Here is a 17,311-nt window from a genome sequence, read left to right as displayed (position 1 = left end):
TCGTTGAGTGTCTTCCTGATGACATTTGCTGGGTTGGGAAGCAGGGTGATGTTCCAGGAGATCCTGCGGTAGTGCCGTCCATTGTTTAAGAAGGGCCTGGGTCTCTGCATGCCTCCAGCTCCCATGGAATGTGGCAAACTCAAAGGAGACATTCATGACGCGCTGGACGTGGGCTTCAAGGATGGGGAATGATGTGGTTGAGATGTTGTGTGGGAAGGGGCCTGATGGAGAGCCAGAACGGATGGTGCACATGAGCCAGGTGGTGTATTTGCTGATGACGGGAGTCCAGAACCTGAGGGGGGGTTGTCCCGCGGATAATAGTGCTGTCTGCCTCTGTGTGCCAAGGCTGTCGTGTATGTCCATGAGCTTGCAGTGGTAGAAAGTTGCAAGGGATTTGATCTGCCTTGCAAGGGAGGGGTGTCTTTTGGATGCAGAGCTGCTGTCAGTTCACTCACAATGCTGATATGAGCTCCTTGATGTCGTGTGTTTAGGTGCCTCGGCCCTATCTGAAGGATCTCCACTTGTCCTTGCTGATGATATCGTGATGGCTGTGTGTGGCGTTTTCCAGGGCTGCAAGGTAACTGATGGTTCTTTGTGTTGCAAGGTTTGCACAAGAGTCCGGCTAGATCTGTATGAGTCCAGTAGTTCTGCCTTGTCCCAGGTGGCTTAACTGTTGTTGTGCTTCACAGGAAAGTCCGTCAATGTGGCAAGATTGTTGGATCAGTTGCTGATCCAGTGTGTGAGGTTGCAGGGTGTGGCGGTGGTGTTGGTCCGAGTGTCCCACACAGCTTGTCTGTGGTGACTTACATCAAGCATCTTTGGGGGATCGGTAGCGGGGTGTGGGGCAGTGTGTTGCTTGTCGGAAACGTGGATGCAAAGGTTGATTGACCAATGATGGATGGTGGTGTGGTTCTCCTCCAGCAAGAAGTTACTGGCCCCCCGCCACATGGAGGTGAGGGCGTGCGTGCAGATGTACGTGTTGATGGCTTAGCAGAATTGTGGATGTAGGCCTGGAGATCTGTAGATGAGTGTTACTCTGAGGGTTGCCAGGGGTTTGGTGCGAAACCGGATGTGTGACTCTGAGGGTGTACTTGTGAATAAATTGCAAATCATCCTCCGGGATTGTTGGTGCCGTCCCTGCGGGTGATCTTGTATCCGTCTGAGATTGCAATGAAGAAGTTGTGTGCTGAGGATGCTTTTATCCAGGTTACTGTCATGAAGGTGATGTGTGGGGCTGTTGTGTTGAGGAGGTAACAGAGTCCAATGGCGTGCTGGTGGACGGAGCGGGTGTGGAGTAGGAGGCACATGACCTGGTTGTTCTGACAGGGTCTGGTAGGCGGGGCAGCGCTGTGTAGGCAGTTGGAGTTGAACACTCAGCATGCAAAGGTGTCGTGTGTGCACTTAGGGGTTGCCTGATAGCAGGCGGTTGATTGTCTGGAGGACATTGCTTGGAGGGTGGCTGCAGCATGAGCCTGTTGTGTGACATGGGTCATGCAAGTACCAGAGGGTCGTGCACTGTGCACGTTGCAGGCGCAGACGGTCCTGCCTTTGGCACGGCGTTGGCGCAAGAGTGGCACAGACAAGCTGCTGGCTGCATTAAGAATGGGTGGAGGAGGGAAGGGAGGAGCATTTTGGAGGTGTGTGGGTTGCAGAATCAGGGCACTCGGTGGGCGGTGCCGCAGGTGAGGCAGCAGCAGGCGGAAGGGGTGAGAAACTAGGCAAATGTAGCACACAAAGACAAGTAGGTCAGAAAGGCACAGTGCAACAGGTGTATGTAAAGGAAGGAGTGTCAGGTTACTCATGGGTCACTCCGAGAAAATGTATGAACAATCACCAAAAATGACGGCCACAGGATCAGGCAACAAAATGCAGAGCTGTGCACAGGAGACACACCGTCAGCAGGCGTTGACGTCCCGTTGTGGGGAGCAACCTGCACAAATACATACACAACCAGGTACTTCATGCACAATAGAGATTATTAGCCATGAAGAACTGCATGCATGTTGCCGAAGTACACATACACTCATATGTTCAATCTTTGACAATTATGCCATTGATGATGCATGCAAACTGGCAAGAGATCTGCAGTGACAGAGATGAGGCACTTTGGATTGTGGTGAACACCTTTATTACACAAATTCACACAAAGGGAAATGCATCCATATGAACAGACTCACAGGTCAGTTGACATAACATATGGGACATACGCTGGACCCCCCCTTCACAACACGGATGTTGTAAATCCCAATGAACTGGCACACAAGTTAAGGGGATGAGCCAAACACATCCTGCTGCACACGGAGAGGCTGCAATTCCCCATAGAGTCTGTTGTTGTGATGTCCCACACTATGTCCACCCGTAGCATCCGCAATGTTTCAGAGGCAAGGTTTACACACATTGATGCCTTCATCAGACTCCACACTCCACTACAAATGACTGTCAAGAAGGGTGACTATCATGTGATGGGAGTGATGCTACATGTTCTATGCTCCATGGTGAGAAGACATGTATGCATGGTACCACAACATGTACAGAAGCAGTCCCCACACATTCCCAACCCGTACCACTACCAAAAAGACTTGCTGCAATCCTTACCCAAACTGACATTTCCACATGTCCGTGCATGGAACGCTGATTCAGCAAACGTTGCAATCCTCATGAGGAATAGCAGGAGGACAAAGATGACACGAGCAGACAACAGGCGCAAAAACCTGGGAATGACAGACACACAAGAAGTCACCTAAAACATCCCTCGCCGCACACATGGTCAGTTACGAAACATGAACAATGTTGGACATATGCAAATTTCAAAGAAAGTCTCTCCGCAAAACTGTGTGGCATGACATCATCACTCGAGTGACACATCAGAACACACATCAAAGTCACTTTGCATTCAGTCAGCTGGACACACACATTGCAACACATATCACTCAATGCTACAAGCTTGCACACTCATACCCAGTGACTCACCATTATTAGAAGAAGTTGCGTATGAGCTGACTCCGGATATCATCCTCCTCCTCCTCCTCATCACTTGCCTCGTGACCAAGCCCTTGATCCTCCACGGGTGGATGTTCCTGCTCATCTGGATCCAGGATGAGTGGCACTGCGTTATCAACTGCCATGTTGTGCAGCATGCAGCACACGATGAAAATTTTGCAGACCTTCTCCGGTGCATATGGGAGGGACCTGCCTGTCTTGTCAAGGCACCGGAATCGGCTCATCAGGAGGCCAAACGTCCTCTCAATCACTCGCCTGGTCTGCCCGTATGCATTGTTGTACCGGTGATCTGCAGCTGTTCTTGGGTTGCGGAGAGGTGTCAGTAGCCATGGCATGTTGGGATATCCAGAGTCCCCTAGATGGAAACATCATGTAAATAAGTGGGTCAGGAGATGCTGTAAGAGCCAAAGATACCGCAACACACAGGACAAACAGAGTATACCCACATGCTTGTTCGTTGTGCAGCCGCCGCATCATTTGTGGCACCCTGCTACGCCTCATGATGTAGGCATCGTATGCTGATCCTGGAAAACATGCACAGACATGGGAAATCAGCATGTTAGCAAGACACACCACAAGGGCATTTATTGAGTGGTAATGTTTTCGGTTGCGATAGGCTTGCTCCTGTGCCTGTGGTGGTACCAAAGCCACATGTGTCCCATCAATGGACCCAATGACATGGGGCATCCTTCCCAGGGCATAGAAATCCCCCTTGACATCTGTCAACTCCTCAGGAGTAGGAAATTTGATGAATTCATCAAGGTGCTACAACATGGCTGCAAAAACATCATGCAGGACACGGCTGAACATTGTCGGTGACATCCCACCATCAGCAGCTATGGTCAATTGAAACGTACCTGTGGCAAAAAAATGTAGGGTTGCCATCACCTTCATCTTGGGGTCAGCACAGTAGGATACCTGTGTCGCGGTTGGAGGTGTGGTGCCAGCTTGTTAGTCAAGTCCTCAATCAACTGTCGAGTGAATCTGTAACGTCTGATGCAGGCACGTTCCCTCATGGCAGCCAAGTCTGGCATTGGTCTTGGGACAGGCGGTGCACTGCAGGACATTGTTTGGAATAATGAAGATTGAGAGTCTGCCAACATCAATGTCAATGAACATAGCACATGCTAAAATGCTACTAAACATCAGGTAACTATGGAGTCTGGTGTGTGCAATACATCCAGGACACATATGCCAGCTTGCTGGCACTCCTACGAAAAGCCAGATACACCTGTTGATTGTCAAGTCTACATGACATGCCCTGAAATGAGCTGGGGGCCAGTCTGAGTGAACAGCCAGAGATATCACCGGAGTGACACACATCCACATAGCTGCATTGGAAGGATGTCATCTCATTCAGACAGCTGAATGCAAGGCAAACGCACAGGTCACATGGAATGCCAAATGTACATATCAAACACATTGCGATGAAGGGGTACACGTGACAACAAAAAAACACAGCCATTGAGACGACGCAGACATGTATGCCTGGGAAAATATGATGTCCGATGCACACAGACCCTACAGCCGTGGGAATCCACATGTGGCATGGTGTGCGTAGATGTGTGCCATGCCCATCTCCACACAGATCCATGTTGGATGCACCAACAGCAGATGCAGTTTACGGAACACTAACAGCAAGCTCATGGGAACACATGACACACACCTGACATAGTCACATAGGGGCACGCTGATCGTGACATGTCAGTTGATAGAGTGTCCCTGTCCCTGGCATCAGGAGAGAGGTGCGGGTGTTGATGACTGTGCCATCCCACTGCTGCTGTGCATGACACAGTTGGACTACAGACACACATGTGGCAAGTGGCAAGGTGATGTGTGCCACATAGTGCCCCATCAAACGACATGTGTCCACAGGTCATCACACAACAATTGTCCAACTAGATGAGATGACCTGTGCAATATCACTGGCTGCCACACCTAGGGCCTGCACATAAAAGTATGCAATGACAAGTACTTGATGGACATCCTTGTGCGACTCGTAACCCTCCATTCCTGGCATGTTTACGCCTCGTATCACCATAGTAAGCGTGTGAAACGCACCGTACCCCCGCATTCATTGCGTGTGTACGCCTCGTATCACTATTGTACTGGTGTTGTACGGGTACATGTGAAACGCACCGTACCCCCACATTCATTATGTGTGTACGCCTCGTATCACTATTGTACTGGTGCCGTACGGGTACGTGTGAAACGCACCGTAGCCCCGCATTCATTGCGTGTGTACGCCTCGTATCACTATTGTGCTGGTGCCGTACCGGTACATGTGCAACGCACCGTACACGTCCACTTCCGTTGTTGCGGTACGAAGGGGTTGCTGGACACGCCCTCCCAAGTGACCAGACCCTGGTGGTAATGTATGGGCTCCTTATTATAGGTTTGGCTTTGGGTATGGGGTGTGTTCCTGCCCCTCACCCCCACCCTGGCCCCTGGGTGTTCTCACCTTCTGCGGCATGTGCGTCGGTTTCGGTGCACCAGGTCGTAGGCTAAGAGGACCGGGATGACACGTACGATGGGGTTCACGGTGTGTACGTCGCGTACCGGGGCTCCGTTTGTAGGACTCTGCTTTTATGGCTGTTTTTGGCTCCCGCAAGAAAAGAACCTTACGGAGTGCCGTAGGGATGAATCGTACTTGCTGGGCTGGAAACCGCTGCTTAAATACGTCCGGACGTCGCGTACAGGCTGTTCCGGATTCGAATCATTGTTTTTTTTTACCCGTACGGTCTTTTGTACGATTCGTACGGAAAGAGACTTTCTGTACCAATTGTACTTCCTAGGTTGTAAGGAAAGTTTACCGGGTACAAGTCGTACAGAGAAAACGCTCCGTACAACGATTCATACAGCCTTTTTCCAGGATTGGAATCGGCCCCTAGGTGTTTACGGATGGATTGTTATTACACTGTGCTAATGCCTGTAGACATGGAATTTCAAAGATTATTGTAATAGGCAAAGCTTTTAGAATTGCTGATCTACCAGACCAAAGTGTGGGGAATAGAAGATATGCACTACACTAATCCTTATTAGGCTGTTTTTGGAGATAGTGTTTTGCTTTGCCAACTGAAATTTTGTATACATTTGTACTTTGATGACACTATGCCCGATGATTGTCTTGTGGAAAGCGTGCGCTCAGTACAATGGGCTTAAGTTGGTTATGATGATAAGCAAGTGGTAAAGGTTATGTTCCTGCTTGTTTATTATGAAATTTTACGATAAAGGCAGAATGCCTGACATATTGACTGTCAAAAGCATATGTTAAGGCCAATAGACTTCTAAGGGCGGATTGTTATTACTGAGTTTTTAGGCATTTTAGGATTTTATGACTGTATGACGGACAGTTACCAGTATGAAACTTTATTGCAAAGGCAGGAGACCTAGCGTATTTATTGTAAAAGCATATGGCAAAGCCAATAGGCTTTTAACAGTGGATTGCTGTCACATTATGTTACAGGCCCTAGAAATGTATCCAGTTACATGTAATCTGAAAGATTACTATCATAGGCAAGGGTAATGGTCATCAACTCTGACCTTCCCTGGGAGTAGAATGTCACTGTGATGATTCTTTGTAACGTCCTATTGAGAGGGGTTGTATAGTGTTTTGCCAACTGTAATTTTGTGCATATTTGTAATTTTATAAATGAATGTCTGATGGTTTTCAGCTTCTGTGCATTTCCATAGCCCTGGGTTGTATATAGCATCATGTCAGATTCTTTACCTGTGATCTGTTTATTATATAAAGTTATGACAAACAAAGTAGGCCTAACCTAATCATTGTGAAAAGTATGTGTTAAAAGCAATTAGCTTTAATAGATGGATTATTATTACACTGCTAAAACCTGCAGGCAGGCATTATGTTACCCTCAGATTTCTGTAGTAGGGAAGGGGTTTGATGCTGGTGACCCACATGAACAAACCATGGGGATAGGCAATTTTCACTATGGTAATCCTTATTAGATTCTGTTAGTAGGGATTTGGCATTGTTTTGACAACTGTATTTCATAAATATTTGTAATTTTAATACTGAATACCTGATGGTTGCCTTGCGGGACATCTTATAAACCTGCACAGTAGGTCTGATTTGCTTACGGTGAAAAGCCAATGATAAACGTTATAGGCCTGATTGTTTATAATGAAAAGGTAAGATAAAGGCAGTAGGGCTGACATCTTGATTGGGAAAAGCATATGTTGAAGCAATAGGCTTGTAAGGGTACATTGTTATTTCTCTGTATTAAAGCCTACAAACAGGTATTTTGTTACACAAAATGTCAAATTCGCTATGTGGGGAATGATTTTGATGTTGGTTCCTGCCTCTGACAAAACCTAGGGGAAGAACACTTGCACTATAATAATTCTTGCTAGAATATCTTCTTAGATGTCTGCCAGAACCTTATAATAAAAAAACATTGAATAATACATCCGTATATATATATATATATTATTTTTTTTCTCCTCCACGCTCGAGTTACTGCCGCCGCACTCCAGATCAGAGGGTGCGTCGTCTGCCGCGAACTACTCCAGCAAAGTCCGCATTACATCAACCAATCCCCCAGAACAGCTCCAAAGGATGACGACGCCTTGTCCTGGCTCAGACTAGTTTATTTTGCAGTCAGCCGGTTGTACGCGTTTCGCCTGACCTGCAGGCTTGATCACCAACAATCAGTACAAACTTTGATTCGTCATTTACATATTTTTCTTCCGTGCTCGTGACAGGTCACGTGATGTGACTACAGATGTAGTGTGTTAAAAGACAGACTCGTAGTTTAACGGGGGAAGTAACCATTATGTTTTTACCTTGTTGGCATTCAATTGAGAATGTAAATCATGATATATTCAGTAAAATTTAATTCAAATCAATAGCCTGGCAAATATATTAACTTGTCCCAAAATCATCAGTACAATTGTATGCGAGTGCGTAATTCATTCAAACATGTGTTAATTGTATCACTCATTGATTGACTCGAATTAAATTCATGCATATAAATAAATTCTCCCACAATGTAACACTACATACAAGTGCATAACATTCCCTCTTACATCGTTCACTGAATCGGGACTGTGCAGTTAAATACGCTGCCGTTGTATTGCTCTCTAAACCCATGTGGGTTTTTCTTAACCTGGCATAAATATCTATCTAGCAGCCCGCTTTTTCTAGCAGGCAGCTTCCACAATCAAACCCAAGTGGGCAAAAATTAAATTTTCAAAAGCAAATGTCACAATTCTCCCTTCACTACTTCTCACAAGTGAAATAAACAGTGCACAAACTTAACCATATTACAAAAACATCTCATACTTAAAAATAATAAAGGGGGGGATAGCTGCTAGGCTCTTGTATATCTATACAGTACTCAGGTGCTTACAAATGTGTTATTAGATCTTCCATGTTAAGCCCTGAGGGGGTCCGTGTGTTGAGTGCAAGAATATAACATGACTCAAGTTTCCTCAACTTTCTCTCTCGGTTACCCCCTCTAACGTTTGGCGGTATGCTGTCAACGACAAAATACGAAAGGCCTGTCTCTTTCTTCCCATGATGGGATTCAAAATGGCGTGCTACGGGGTAGGACTTATCCCCATTTTCTGATGTCCTTGTCTACCTTTCCAAGATGGCCAATGCGTTGGTCCTATATTTGGTGGACATGCATAAAATTGACTATTTACAACACCTTTGTAGCATGAACACCCACTGCTAAGTTTATATTGCAAACATAATACCACCGTGTTTGGAAGGCAGTAGGTTTTTTTTGATGGTCTGGCTTGACAATTATGTGAGCATCACTAGAGTGAGCATTTAGCTTTGCCCACATATTGTGAGCTCGGTGTACATGTTTTGATCTGTCAGAAGTTGTGTACTTCGATAAAAACAGGGCTTGCCCTCCACACAGTTGTGATCATGTTGTTTATTTATCCAGCTGCCTGAGCTTGAATTTTCAAGGATACCGATATGACATTGTAATGCTATTAAAGAGTCCTAGATAACTAGATCATTTATGATGTTTTTTTCTAGCAGCAGACAGAGGGAAGTAGGGCAGTCATTAACCTATATGGATGTTGGTTTGACAGTGTAACTCTCACTTGATGCTTTAACCTACACCAATATTATTCTACAATGCTTTGCTTCCTCACAATTTCATATCCATCCCCATGCTATTTACTGGTAATGCTTCACATTCCCATACATTCGCCTAAGTGGGAAGATCTGGGATGAATCCATCATTGTTCTTTAGCTCACTTCGCCACCCCTCTTCAGACCCAGCCATATGCAAATCAGTCTTGCGCCTGCTCCTCATGGGAACAGTCCAGCCCGAACTGCCAAGCCAGGTCTTCCCTGCACTGGAAAAAAGCACCCTGGGACCGGTTTCAGGGTAACACACCTCATCAGCCAGGCTAGCTTGAATGCACTGGCAAAGTGAACAAGGGACCCACGTCTGGGCATAACCTACCAAATTAGGGCAAACAAAGCAAACACAAGGAGATGATGGATGGAACTCTGAAACTTTTCAGACACTCATCCCCAGTCACAGATCTGGGGAAGACCTGGCCTGGCAGTTCGGACTGGACTGTTAATTCATAAGTCAGGCTTATTGGCATTGTCAATGCTTGTTCTGCGATAAGCATTTATTCTCTTACCAGAGAGTATGCTGTTACTTTGATTTTGTAGAGAATTTCAGTAGCGTATATCCCACAGAGAACAGACAAAGAGGATCTTGGGAAGGCGTGGGTGTGTTGTTGACCACCCTAACAAATGTGAGAGAATAGTCACGTTATGCGAACGGGACGTGAGCAGGCCCGTGTAAACAAGCCAGAGACAAATGGAAGCAGTGCTGAGCATGCCACTGTAAACAAGCGATGAGATAAGTGGCAGTAGTGAATTCTGATAGTGAGATAGATCTGTTGTGTCGCCTTTCTGCAAGAGTAATGAAATTGTGCCCTAAATTAAATTGAATGATTGCAAGTTTCCAGACCACGGCTCAACAGCTCCTAAAGACTATTGTGATCACATTTTGCTGGTATGAAATGGCGACCGATCAAGTGCTCTTGTCTTTTGCTCCAGGCAGTTATGTGTGAAGCCTTGCTTGTTACGTATAATTTTGGTTGGCAGTTTAAAAATAATTTTGGGGTTTTTTGGCAACGAGACATGGTTCCTTGACAGCAGTAGCCAGAGACCTTGTAGCCCCATAAATTGCAAACCTTGGTACTCACTTTTGGGATACAAATGCATGTCTATTCCAGAGTCAGTGGTTCATTTACTGAGAGGTGGGTCTGTCTTTAGGGAATTACTTCTCTAAATCCATTACTCTTTACGTCTATTTTAAAACTCTCATCTCATGCACTCCAAGACGTATTAACACCATTATATCAGATGTAAAACCTTCTAATGTTGCGGGTTCTAAGCGGGCACAATACGATCATTTTTAATGAACTGTGACCCTAGGTTTTAATAAGGGACAAAGGAGAAGAGTGCATCAGAAGCGGGCAGTTTCCATTGTTCCCTAGTGCAGGGATAAGTAATATGTTTACATGCGCATTGGTGTGAGGCAGAGGCAGGTGACTAATTTTGGGTCTCCACATTGCTCTCAGCTCAAAGTATTGTGAAAATGTTCTGTTGTCTTCTTGGGTAGTGCTCGAAATACCTTATTGTATGGACAGCGAAAGCCAAGCAGTGATGCAGATCCAGATATCTTATTATTGCGGCTGGTACCACTCATTGTTGGATTTTTTTGTGGCAGTGGGGGTGGATGCATGGGTGCAATGAAACGAGTGATGCAGCACCCCCAGATAATCTGCCGTGATTTCGACAAGAAATTGGACATCAATAAAACTAATTTGATTATTTCCTGCCGCAGAGTTTAGCCCAATCCAAGGGTCACAAGGTAAGTGTAATTAAACCAGTGAGAAACTATCTTTTGCAAACACTGTTTATGGTTTTATGAAGCAAATCTCTTTTCAAATGTATATGGTTGAAAAGTGTGGGCATTTTGTAACCTGAGGAATAGTGACACTTGCTGGGTTTCAGAAGATGAAAGGAAGATGCACATGACCAAGGAGTTATAGCATTTGCTAGCATCTTTCGAAAAATTTTAAATGTTCCAAAACCAACAGTTGAAGCACAATTGAGGAGCACTGCCTCTTAGGTTGAGTGAAAAAACACATCTATCTACAATTTGAGTTGACAGAGGGAAACTTGCAGGCCCTCAAATCTACATTTTTTTTTAATAATCAATTTTATTGGGTTTTTATTACAATCACAACCAATGAAATAACCAACAAGATGAGGAGCCAGCTGCTCCAAGCATTGTACAGCATTCCTTTTACAAACATCAGTGTTTGGCAATCAAGATTTAATCAGCATTTCTAGGTCTAATCCCAACATTTACCCAAGATTTTGGTAATTTTTTTCAGAGAGCCCCTGGCTGCATATATGGCGGTTTCCTGCTGGGCGCATCAGTCCACCCCCTAGTGCCACAAGATGAGTGTAGGGGGGTGTGGGTGGTTCCATAATTGGGCTATATCTCTTTTGGCCAGCAGGGTGGCCAGACCTACCATCTTTATGTCTTCTCTGGTGTCGCCCAGGTCATCCAGGATTCGCAGTAAAGCAGTCTTCAGTGTTAGTGTAATTTGATATGCTAGTATTCAGAATAAAGTACCGCCAACCCTGCCCCAATAAGTAGTAATAAGGGGACATAGCCATATCATGTGGTAGAAATTTGCATCACCATGGTTGCAGCGTGGGCAGGCCGACTTTATTGTACGACCTGGTTGCCAGAGGCGTTGAGGTGTAAGCTATGTAGTGTGAAGAAAGTTAATTCTGATCATTCAATAGTGGGAAGAAATTGTTAATGTTCTAGGGGTCATACATGTCTCACAAATCTACTTCTTTTATGACACAATAGGCTGGCCTAATGGTATGTTGCCACATTTTCAACTGTGCCATTAATTATTTACTTCGAGGGTTTCTTGGACCTGTAGGACACAAGCATAACTCCAGTAAGCTCCAAACTTTTAATTAGCTGCTAATTATAAGTCTGATGTTGATGGTCAGATCTGAGTGAGTGTATGTATTGTCAGCAGCAGACAGAACCATGGCAAAGTATTTCTGATGATAATTATTTATCTGGTCATTGCAATTGTGATAGACATTATTAAAGCTGTGGCCCCGTGTTTCAAACTGATCAAGTTAAAGCATATTACTGTAATGCATCTGGAATCTACCCAGGAAAAACACATGCCTGTTTTTTTATTTTAGCTAGAAGGGGCTTCTACATCATGGTAGTGTTATAAATTGTGAAGCATTACTTTAATTCACAAGCTCCATATCAGACTATCTTAAGCTCAAAAGCACAAATAAGACCTGGCTGTTCTGAAAATATTTGTCTCACTCCAAGAGAGCGGGAGATTTTTTGTCCAGTTGCGTTCTTCCAAAAACAATAATTGCTCACAAAAAGGGCAATTGGGCCATGAAGAAAAAAGAAAAGAGAAAAGAGGGGAACAAGAGTACCGGTTGAAGCTCACTAGTCTACCTCGGGGTATCCAAAGATATTGGAGTAGATGCCTCACTCACTTATTGTGACATGCTTCATCATCGGCGCCTATCCACACCCTGGTAGGATGATGCCACCGGGGTGTACTCAACCAGAAGAACGTCTCTGGGAGTTCTTAGATAAAATGAAGCTGGATAAAGCAGGGTTCCAGGAAAGAGTGGCAGGCAATCAGTTAAACATACCTCACAGTATATCCCAAAGAATGTCTTTTATTAGTAGGGTACTGAGGGTATGGCTATAAATATAAGTGTAATAAGGTTATAGTTTGAGGGTCATTACTCAATTAACCTTGATTCAATCGAATGCCAACATGTTTCGGCCCTCATAACGAGTCCAAAACAGATCTAGGGTCTTCTTCAGGACTAAAGTGGTCTTCCTGCTTGAAATGACTACACATTCATTCTCTGTGTGTGTAGGAGGTCTATAGCTCTCACCTGAGGTTATGGTATATCTGTGGATTCTACTTGAGGACAAAAAGTATATATTATTAGAGACACTCCCTTACTAGAGCCCCAACATATGTAGTGAACTTCTGGATACCTTGTTAAGTTCTTAGTTCGCTAATATTCTATTCTACAATGTATAAGTAATTAATTATTCTGATCATATTTTTATTTCTAAACAACATTGGTGATGTGTAAAACATTCCTTTTCCAATATTCAATGCACACCTCTCAGAGATCATGTGAAAAACATGTGTGTGTTGTTTTTTAAGAAAAAGGTTTAAATATTGTTCATGCATTAAAAATAGGGGAATACAAACATACTTGTTACTCTAATTATGGGTTATTTTGGCATTATGCGTGTCTGGTGCCTGGTAATATCCTGTAGTCATTCTCTGGTTATAAGGGGAGAGACAATCACAGCTCATTAAAGCCAATCTGAAATTACTATGGTGGTTTCATCCTTTGATTACCTGCTTTTTAACAATTGAAACGTCAAACATGTTTTTGGTGTAAACCCGATACAAGCCACAGACCGTGGCGGTACTTTTCTTCTCTAAACTGGATCCCTTTCACAGTTTTTTTCCACTCCTCGCCCCACCCCATGGTTTCGGTGTGTTTCCAGGTTATGCTACGATTAAAAACATGAGGTTTTTTGATCAACAAAAAATCATTACTCTCTCTTTTGCAATGGTTTATGATGAACGCAATGAAATGACAGTTCCCACCAAGCCTTTGTGATCTTTAACCCACTCTTGCCGGGTAATTTACAATCTACGCTTTTTCACAATAACGGTGCTCACGCACATTCTCAACTTGACCTAGGGGGACTTCAATTGGTACTCTTGTTCTCCTCTTTTCTCTTTTCTTCATGGCTATGTTATGAAAATATGACACCTGAAGTGGCCTTTGAGTGGCTTTTTTGTGCTTTATTAATATCCAAACAGCATGTTGACTCAGAATGTGTTCATTATAAATCACACCCCATTTATGTATGAAGATAAGGATATAGAGGGTCTGATTGCACTATGGGTGTTCATTTTTACAGAAAAATATCGTTTGGAGGCCCACAAGAGGGGCTTTGGAGATATGCTAAAGTGTTTTATATTGTAACACAGTGGTGTTTGGAACCCTCTGTGATGTTAGGGCATTAATAAAATGGTTCTAGCATCACTAGTTATTGGATGTATTTTTTGAGACTGTATCACAGGTAAATGTATTTAATTTTAGGTAAACATATCTTTACTGTTAGAAATTCTTTCATCTGTCAAGTGTTGGATTAAAGATTTTAGTAAGCATACATGCTAACATTTTCAAAGTGGGAAGTGTGAAATTTTGAACAAATAATATGGGGTATATATTTCCTCCATAGATTTATATTGACAGAGAGGCAATTGTAGGTGGGAGGCACCTCGAATAAAGCCACTTTGTTTAAAAAAATCGAGTCTTCCGTCTGAATCAGGTCTGTTGGCATGTACGAGTAAGGGATTTTCAGAGTCACATTATTTGTCTTGAAAATGAGTTTTGGTTTAATTGGTCTCTTTAAAAATGTGCTCCCAGGATTTGGCTGCTATTGCACTATTTCAGTTTGGTTGTTTTTAAGGACGTTTTGAATGTTACATTTAAGTGTGCTGATCAATGTGTTTTAAAATTATGTTAGGGAACACGGACTAAATATTTGGTAGTGAAACTGCAAGGTACCAACAACAGTATTCATTCAGCACATTCTCTATTTTTATTTTTTTAACTCTTTTTATTAGGAAGAAAAAGTCAAATTTCAGCAACCAAGTCAACAGTATAGCATTACAATGTATTAATGTACTCACAGCCGCAGTTTATATCTCAAAGAGGTCATGTGAAGGAAGTTATCAGACTAGTTCTTCCATCCCCCCTCCCATAACCTCCTACCAAGTAGCCAGCGTCTGGGCACTACCGGAGTACAGATCTGGCCCCTATGCATGTTCCAGCCACCCCAGATCTGCGTCTATTTTTTAGTGCAATCTCGCCAATACTTCTGGATAATAGGACAGTCCCATATTATGTGATAGAATGTACCTTCCTGTCTGCATTTTCTGTTACAACTGGGGTCTGCCTGCCCTTTGATTTTCGCCAGTGACACATGAAAAGTATGTTCTATGGAGAACCTTTAGTTGGACTAGCCTGAGCTTCGAGGATATGGCCACTTCCTCCGGCGATGCCAACTCTATTATTGAGTATTTTCTTATATACCATGGTGATCGGCTTGGTATCTATGTGATTATTTAGGAGTTTGTCCTCCAGTGGGGTGCCTCTGGAAGGACTGTACCTTGTGGGATGGCTTATTTAAGAGCGTTGCTGATCTGGAGGTATCTGAATGGCTCAGATTCAGCCATCTTGTAATCCTCTTTTAATTTAGTAAAATGTTTTACGTTGCCTTTAACCACAGATCCCCAACGCTCGAGATGGCGACTAAGTCCCATTTGGCAGACCCAGGGCATTGCCTCAGGCCACACAGGCACTCTGCATCCTATAATGGTGTGGCTGAGTCATTTTGTGCTGCCACCCTAGTTTCTTTGTGACTTTGTGCCAGAGTGTCACGTTTGATGAGTAATGTAATGTAATGTAATGAGGTGCTTATATAGCGCTCTATCACCCGACGGGTATCCTGGCGCTTAAAAAGGAGAGTCCCCACCAGAAGTTAATAGGGGCAGCCGAGGTGTGACACAGGAAGGGAGGAAAAGAGAGATAATATCTGAAGGAAAAATTACTCCAGCCTAGGGAATAAAAACGTTTTCAACTGTGTGTGGGGCCAGTGAGTGTTTGTTTAAGTGGATTCGTATACAATGCCTGATTATGGCCTCTCAGGCCCATGAGCATTTTATCCATGTGGTAGGCGGGGTCCGAATGGGAGCCATAATTTCATTGGTTAACTACAGCAAGCTGACTGGCCCAGTAATATGTGCGGATATCTGGAAGAGTTATTCCGCCGTCATACCACCCCCTACTCAGTTTATGAGTGGTTATTCGTGGGGGCTTCCCACAGCAGTGCTCGGAATTCTGCTTCTATCTTGACAAAGTTGGACTCCAGGACCAGATAGGGAGTATTTTGCAGGATATATAAAAATCTAGGTAATGCCATCATCTTAAAGAGGGCAGCTCGTCCCAGTAGAGACAGTGGCAGTGTCCTACAGTTTTGGCCATCTTTCTGTAATCAGCTCAGGGGGCCCAGCATGTTTAGGGTGTTGAATTGAACGGGGTTACGGGAGGCGTCGATTCCCAGGTATCGAAGGTGTCCTTTGTCATTGTTACAGTACAACCCGGGGGAAGCCTGGGTTTGGGGCCCTACAGGATGTAGAGCACCAATTTGGACCAGTTTATAATATACCCTGAGTATTTGTGGAAATTGGTAAAGATTTGGAGGACCCTGTTAATAGAAGCGTTTGGTGAAGCCATGTAGAGTAATATATCGTCGGCATAGAGTGGGATTCTATCCTCCCACTCCATTGTCCATTTAAGGCCACGATGAGTGGACCCTTCCTTATCCAGGCCGCTAATGGTTCAAGCATTAGTGCGAAGATCAGGGGTGACAATGGACATCCCTGCCAGGTTCCCCTGTTGAGGGAAAAGTCGTTCGAAGTGTGCCCATTTACCACTACCTGTGCTGAGGGGTTGGCATAAAGCAGTTTAATCCACACGATATATTGCGCTCCAAAACCGAGCCGTTCCAGTACTGCATAGAGATAGGGCCATTCGATTCGATGGTGTCAATGCCATCTTCGCGTCTAGTGATAGTATCACTGCCTCTTCTTCTGGAAATCCACTTCTACCGAGAAAACCGTGCAGGTGTTGGAGGTTTAAAGCAGTATTTCTCCCTGGCATAAAGCCTGACTGGTCTGGATGTACCAGCTTCGTAATGAGTGGTAGTAATCTGTTAGCTAGTACTTTGGCTAGTATCTTTACTTCAACGTTAAGCAACGATATGGGGCGATATGAGCTACACAGTTTGGCCTCCTTACCCTGTTTATGAATGACTACAATGGTGGCTAGTCTCTGATCGTTTGGGAGGTTTCCCTGTCATTTACTAGCTTGGTACATCTGATGTAGGTAAGGAGCGATCGTCGATGCTGTCAGTTGGAATAGTTCTAATGGGAGACCACTTGGTCCCATTGCTTTTCCGCATTGAATAGTGTTAATTGTGCCTATAATTTCCTCATCAGTGAGTTCACTGTCGAGTGTTTCGGCTTCTTCTGGTGACAGCGACAGTAAGCGCATGTCCGCAAGCAACTATTTAGAGTCATCAAGAGTTGTGGTGGACGAGGGGGAATACAGTCTGGAATA

This window comes from Triturus cristatus, chromosome 2_1 (assembly GCF_964204655.1).
Source record: "Triturus cristatus chromosome 2_1, aTriCri1.1, whole genome shotgun sequence".
In the NCBI taxonomy this organism is placed as follows: domain Eukaryota; kingdom Metazoa; phylum Chordata; class Amphibia; order Caudata; family Salamandridae; genus Triturus; species Triturus cristatus.
Note: the sequence above shows the minus strand (reverse complement) of the source record.